Source organism: Palaemon carinicauda, chromosome 11, assembly GCF_036898095.1.
Source record: "Palaemon carinicauda isolate YSFRI2023 chromosome 11, ASM3689809v2, whole genome shotgun sequence".
Taxonomy (NCBI): domain Eukaryota; kingdom Metazoa; phylum Arthropoda; class Malacostraca; order Decapoda; family Palaemonidae; genus Palaemon; species Palaemon carinicauda.
In genome coordinates this window covers 16,664,946-16,671,904 of record NC_090735.1, presented here as the reverse complement: position 1 = coordinate 16,671,904, position 6,959 = coordinate 16,664,946, and positions in this window count along the sequence as shown.

The following is a 6,959-nucleotide window of genomic DNA, read 5'->3' as shown; positions in this document are numbered from 1 at the left end:
TGAAAAGTTTTAAGGTAATCTAAGTTGAAAAGCAGCAGCATCTAAGGTAATGGACAAATGCTCAAGTTTAAAACCTGCACGATAAGCCCGTCATTTTTCCTTCATTTAAAGTAAATTGAGGTTAATTACAGTAACATTCGCTTATGGGCTGCCAACGCAAGAGCCCGTGTCTTGCACAAGGCAAGGCAATCTGAACACACACACAACACACACACAAGCCCGCCAGAATTTGACCGTCAACCCCGGAGCACGCCGATCAGGCCCGTTCGAGTGAACATGCCTTCAAGTCCCAATATAATATGAATAAATGTACTCTATAATCTGAAAACACATTATCATAACCATTTGTAGAATTTCAAAAAAAAAAAGGTGTTATAAAAAACCAATCTTGTAAAAAAAAAACCTGAAATTTTTATTGTTTTTATTTTTTTGTTTCATTAATGTAATTGAAGATCTTTATCTTTTATTTGAAAAAAAAAAAATAATCTGACATACACGTATAGCAGACAGATGTGCGTGTCATTTTAAGATTTTCAATGCTCTGCCACCAAACATTTCACTGATTAGAGATTATATGTATAATTCTGATATTCTAATGTCCACTGATGCTGGCTTTACACTATACTCTTCCTTTGTATTTAGTAAGAGCTTAACGTTGCTTTATCCTAATTCAGTCCCAGGTAGTCTCTAAAATATATATATATATATATATATATATATATATATATATATATATATACATATATATATGTATATATATGTATATATATGCATATATATATGTACATACATATATATATATATACATATATATATGTATATATATATATATATATATATATATATATATATATATATGTATATATATGCATATATATCTATATATATATATATATATATATATATATATATATATATATATATATATATATATATATATATATTACTGTATTTCATAATAAGTATGATAAAAAGCAATGTTATCTAGGACTTTCTTTGGACATCATCAATTGATAAATTGAAAAATTATTCAACCTATGATGATAAATGTCTCCTTAAAGTGAAACACTTAAGAATCATATATTTATTAGTGTCATAGCAACTTTAATAGCTATAAGCTTAAGTATTGTTAATTAATAATGTGTGTATATAACACTTTATGTGGTGAAAGGGTCTGCGTATCGCCATGATCAGCAAAGCTTTACTAGTTAGGGACATCCATACTAGGATGGTTTGCTGTAAGTGATCAGACGAAAATCTGCCCGTATCACCAATCCGCACTGACCAGCGTGGTGATGTAAGCTGGCCAAACCCCAAGCATGAATTAACATGCCTGAGGCCTTTGTCCTGCAGTGGACAAGAAACGGCTGCATTTTATTATTATTATTATTATTGTTGTTGTTGTTGTTATTATTATTATTACTAGCTAAGCTATATCCCTAGTTGGAAAAGCAGGATGCTATAAGCCCAACGGCTCCAACAGGGAAAAATAGCCCAGTGAGGGAAAGAAATAAGGAAATAAATAAACTATATGAGGAGTATTGAATAATTAAAATAAGATATTTTACGAACAGTAACAACATTAAAACTGACCTTTCAAGATAGATTATAAAAAACAGGCATGACAGCATGTTCAACATAAAAACGTTTGCAACAAGTTTGAACTTACGAAGTTCCACCGATTCAGGGGCCTGTTATGAAGATTATTCCGTATTCTGGTCACAGCTGTAATCAAACTTCAAGAATACTGTGTAGTATTGAGCCTCATGATGAAGAAGGCATGGCTATCAGAATTAACTGCGTTCCTAGTGTTACGAACAGAATGGTACTGTCCGGGAAAATCTGTTGTAAATGATGGTGGTCATTTGTTGTTGTTGTTGTTGTTGTGTATATTCCTCTGGAGTGGGACCTTTGCCTAGTTACCGAGAAGTAAATAAAACACTGAGCTGCAAACTTTGAATATCCAAATTGTTTGAACACGGAAACTTGATACATTCGCAACATTGAAATTCTAAACCGGTGTTTTATTCCCACTCTCAAAGTAGAAAAAGCAAATAAGATTTTTCAACCCAATTTTTAGCTGCTTTTACTTTTTAAAAACCAAAATTCACTATAGTTATAATAGGTTATATAAATTTATTTTTTCATACACGTAATTCATACATATGCTATATCAATTACAAAAGAAAAAAAATTATGCTGTAGTTATGCGGCACTATTGTCTAAACAAAGTTAGTCTTAGCAAACTTTATATCGATGTAAATCAGCAAACAATCATGAAGACTTGCACATCATTTTACACTTTTACACTTTCTAGAAATCTGGTTATTTACGAATGCTGTTTACCTTTAATAAACACCAAAAATTCCAAAGCATTATAAATCAATTGGTGAATGAAGTGGCCCCTTTGCTCGTATTATTCTTTAATATATGATGGAGTTTTTATCGAAATTCTTCATCAGCGTGGAAAGTGTTAAACCTACTTGTAATTAGTAGCCATTGCCTGGCCCTCTGTGGTCCTAGCTCTGGTGCTAATCATAATTACATATGTTATCAGTCTCTAGCGCATTGTCCTGCTATGGCATTACTACTATCCCTTGCCTCTATCATTCAAAAACGACCTTTAAGACCTTTAAACCTTTAAATTGCTTTATTCAAATGGGCTATTAGCAACCATTGCCTGGTCCACCCTGGTCCTAGCTTTGATGCTGATCATATGTATATATTGTCAGTCTCTAGAGCATTATCATGCTATGGCAATACCATGGTTACTAGCCTCTGCCATTCAAGAGTGACCTTTAAGCCCTTTACACTCCAAATTCTATCTTATTTCTCTTCCTCTTGTTTTGTTAAAATTTTTCTAGTTTATTCTTAAAATATTTTATTTTCCTTTTTACCTTTACTCACTGGGATATTTTCCTTGTTTGACCACCTAAGCTTATAGCATCCTGCTTTTCCAACTAGGGTTGTAGCTTAGCAAGTAATAATAATAATAATAATAATAATAATAATAATAATAATAATAATAATAATAGTAAATTGCTTTATTCGCATTTCAAAAACTTGAAAAGCCAACCAATGATGCCCAACTAGTTACATTTTTTTTAAGAGGAGTTTCACGGTAGCATATGATTGTTCAACTCATTAGTAAATATATAAATATTATCGTCGCTTTCTTTTAGTCTCCATAAGTAAATACTAGATTGAAGATCCATTTTCACTCATATCAGAATGTGTTTGAACGAGTTTGAAATATGTTACATTATGACACTTATTCAAGATTGACATAACTGACTTGCCCCCTTATAGATACACATTACAGCTTTCATTAATCTTACTCCTAATAATATTCATGTTTATAACACCGCAAAGCGTTTTGGTAAAGTCGTTGAATATCCTAATATATGATGTGTCCAGAACTCCTTCTCGTTGATTAAGTTGATTAGAAAAAAAAAATTCAATTTCTTTTTAAAACACTAAGTAATATGTGACGAGCCGAGAGAAGGGTTGTGAACTCAAAGGCAGGATGCAATTAACTGAGTTATATTGTTATAGAACACTCTCCTTTATATACAAAACCTCAAGGCAACAGGACATAACAAGTTAACAAGACAGACAATGTTACAGAGGAAACAGCAGACATGAATTTTCATGTTCGTTTAGTGCGAGGGAAGAGCGAAGATACAAGCATAATATATGCAAAAGGAATTATGTACAATTGTGTGACACACGGTTGGTACATGGCTCCCCCCCTAAAAATGACATACTGTACATGTTAAATAGGGCGCCCTGGTCTGGAGAGGCGAACTGTAGGCGGGTCATCTGGCAGAAGATATGCAGCTTTTAGACGATCAATGGAGACCCAGTCTTCTTTGCCCCGAATGTTTAGGAGGAATGCTTTCGGACTGCGTCAGATCACAAGGAAAGGGCCCGTGTAAGGGGGCGTTAGCGGTGGCTTGCTAGTGTTGTTGCACAGGAAGACGTGCGTTGCAGAGTGCAAGCCCGTTGGTATGTGATGCTTCGCTGGGGGCTTGTAAGTCTGGCGGCACGGAGTAAATTTTCCCACGACGTGGCGTATGCGCTGGAGATCGTCGGAGGAGGTTGTAGAAGGAAAAAATTCGGCAGGGACGACCAACGGGTCGCCATACACCATTTCAGCTGCCGAGACGTCGAGGGCGTCTTTAGGAGTGGTCCTTAGTCCCAGGAGGACCCAGGGAAGCTGAGTAAACCAGTTGCAATCCTTGCAGCGGGACATCAAAGCTGCTTTGAGGGTGTGATGAAAACGTTCAACCATTCCATTGGCAGCGGGGTTGTAGGCCGTTGTCTGATGTAGGGTGATGCCCAGGAGATTCGCTAATGACGTCCACAATTGAGAGGTGAAAGTGGTTCCCCTGTCAGAAGTAATATGCTCAGGGATACCGAATCTTGAAATCCATCCAGAGAGTAAGGCAGATGTACATGAGGCGGACGTTGCAGTTTCCATGGGAATAGCTTCAGGACAACGAGTGGAGCGGTCGATGACGGTAAACAGGTAACGATGTCCTTGTGATATGGGTAGGGGGCCTACAACATCGACGTGAGTGTGTGCGAAACGACGCTGAGGTTGAGGAAAGGTGCCCACTCCTGAATCCGTGTGTCGATGTACTTTGGAAGTTTGGCAAGAAGTACAGGCGCGGACCCAATCCTTAGCATTCTTAGAAATGCCGTGCCAAATGAACTTTGCCTTCAGCAGTTGTGCAGTAGAACGGCACGAGGGATGTGAAAGGCCGTGAATGAAATCAAACATCTGTCGGCGCATGGGAGCAGGAATCCAAGGTCGCGGTCTACCAGTACTGACGTCACAGAGGAGGGTGGTGTTGGAGTCTTCGAGGGGAAAATCTTCCCAACGGAGGGACGTGCAGGATGCCCTACAAGCTTGATACTCTGGATCCTGTCGTTGGGCTTCAGCCAGGGCGTTGTAATCCAATCCCAGTTGAACGGCAGCCAACGTGTTTCTTGACAGGGCATCGGCAACGGGATTCATTTTCCCAGGGACGTATTGGAGGGTGCAATTGTATTCAGCCACGGCGGAGAGATGTCGGCGTTGACGGGCGGACCAGGCGTCAGACTGTCGAGTGAAGGCGTGCACCAGAGGCATGTGGTCTGTGCGAATGACGAAGGGCGTACCTTCTAAGAAATGGCGAAAGTGACGGACAGCCAAGTGCACCGCCAGCAATTCTCGATCCAAGGTAGAATAACCCGATTCTGCCTTGGACAGTTTTCTGCTGAAGAAGGCCAATGGGCGGGGCGAGCCTTTGACCACCTGCTCGAGTACTGCACCAATAGCGACGTCGCTGGCATCGGTGGAGAGAAGGAGAGGGGCGTGTGGGATAGGAAAAGTGAGAGCCGCAGCAGTTGATAGGGCCTTCTTTGCATTGCAGAAGGCTGCTTCTTGAAGGGGACCCCACTTCAGGTCCTTTGGCTTCTCCTTGAGGGAGGCGTAGAGGGGAGCAAGAGTGGCGGCAATGGCTGGCAAAAAACGGTGATAATAGTTGATCATGCCCAAGAATTCCTGCAGAGCTTTGACGGTCGAGGGCGCGGGGAAATTCTGAACGGCTGCTACCTTCTCAGGGAGGGGATGGACTCCTTCAGGAGTGATACGGTGCCCTAAGAACGACACTTCGTTGGCGCCAAAGGTACACTTGTCGTACCGGACTACAAGGCCGTTTTGTTGCAGGCGGTCGAGCACGATGCGGAGGTGACGGAGGTGTCCCTCTTTTGAGGAGGAGACCACAAGTATGTCGTCCACATAACATACACAGAAAGGGAGGTCCCCTAAGATGCCATCCATGAGACGTTGAAACGTTGCCCCAGCATTACGAAGGCCAAAACAGGAGTAATTGAAGGTGTATGTACCAAACGGAGTGGTGATGGCGGTCTTGGGGATGTCTTCTGGGTTCATAGGCACCTGATAATACCCCTTCAGGAGGTCGAGCGTAGAGAAAACCTTCGCTTTGTGCAGGTAGGAGGTCACATCGGCAATGTTTGGGAGGGGGTAGTGATCCGGTTCTGTTTGCATGTTCAGGCGCCTGTAATCTCCGCACGGACGGAGGGAGCCGTCTTTCTTCAGAACGATGTGTAAGGGTGACGACCATGGGCTGGAGGCCTTTTGGCAAAGGCCCATTTTCTCCATTTCGGCGAACGTCTATTTGGCGGGTGCCAATCGTTCCGGTGCCAGACGTCTGAATTTTGCGAAGACTGGGGGTCCCGTCGTCTTGATATGGTGATAAATACCGTGCTTGGCAGGAACCTTGGGCGTTTGGCGAAGTTCTGGACGGAAAACTTCCGGGTACGACGTGAGGAGGTGGGCGTAGGCATCCGTGGGTGCGCTGATGTGGAGAGCGAGGTTAGAGGGGGCGGGTTGAAGAGGTGTCGACAAGTACGAGTCTGCGTTGACCAATCGTCGGTGGGCGACATCGACCAGAAGGTGGAAATGAGAGAGGAAATCCGCACCGAGGATTGGCATTGTGACGTCAGCAACGAGAAACTTCCAATTGAATTTACCGTTTCCGAACGATAATGGGAGGTTCTCGTAACCGTAGGTGGGTATCGCAGATCCGTTGGCAGCTACCAAGCGGACGTCGGCAGATGTAGACAGACTACGTCGTACCTTGAAGAGTTTCCTTGGCAAAAGAGAACGACACGCACCCGTGTCTACCAAAAATCGCACGCCCGTTCCTGCATCCTGTAAAAAAAAAAGATTAGAAACATTGGAGGCCACCGGCACAAGCGATGGCCTACTTACACGTTTTTTTGGCCACTGACAATCCTTGGCACATTTCTTCGCGGTTGCCCCGAATCTGAAGTGGTAGTAGCAAAACTGCAGCGGATAGGAGGTAGTAAGTGGCTGTAGAAGTCGTTCGTTGGGGCGCGAGCGATTGGTGGGTGGTGGGCGGCTTTGTCGCCGCTTCGGCACGTCA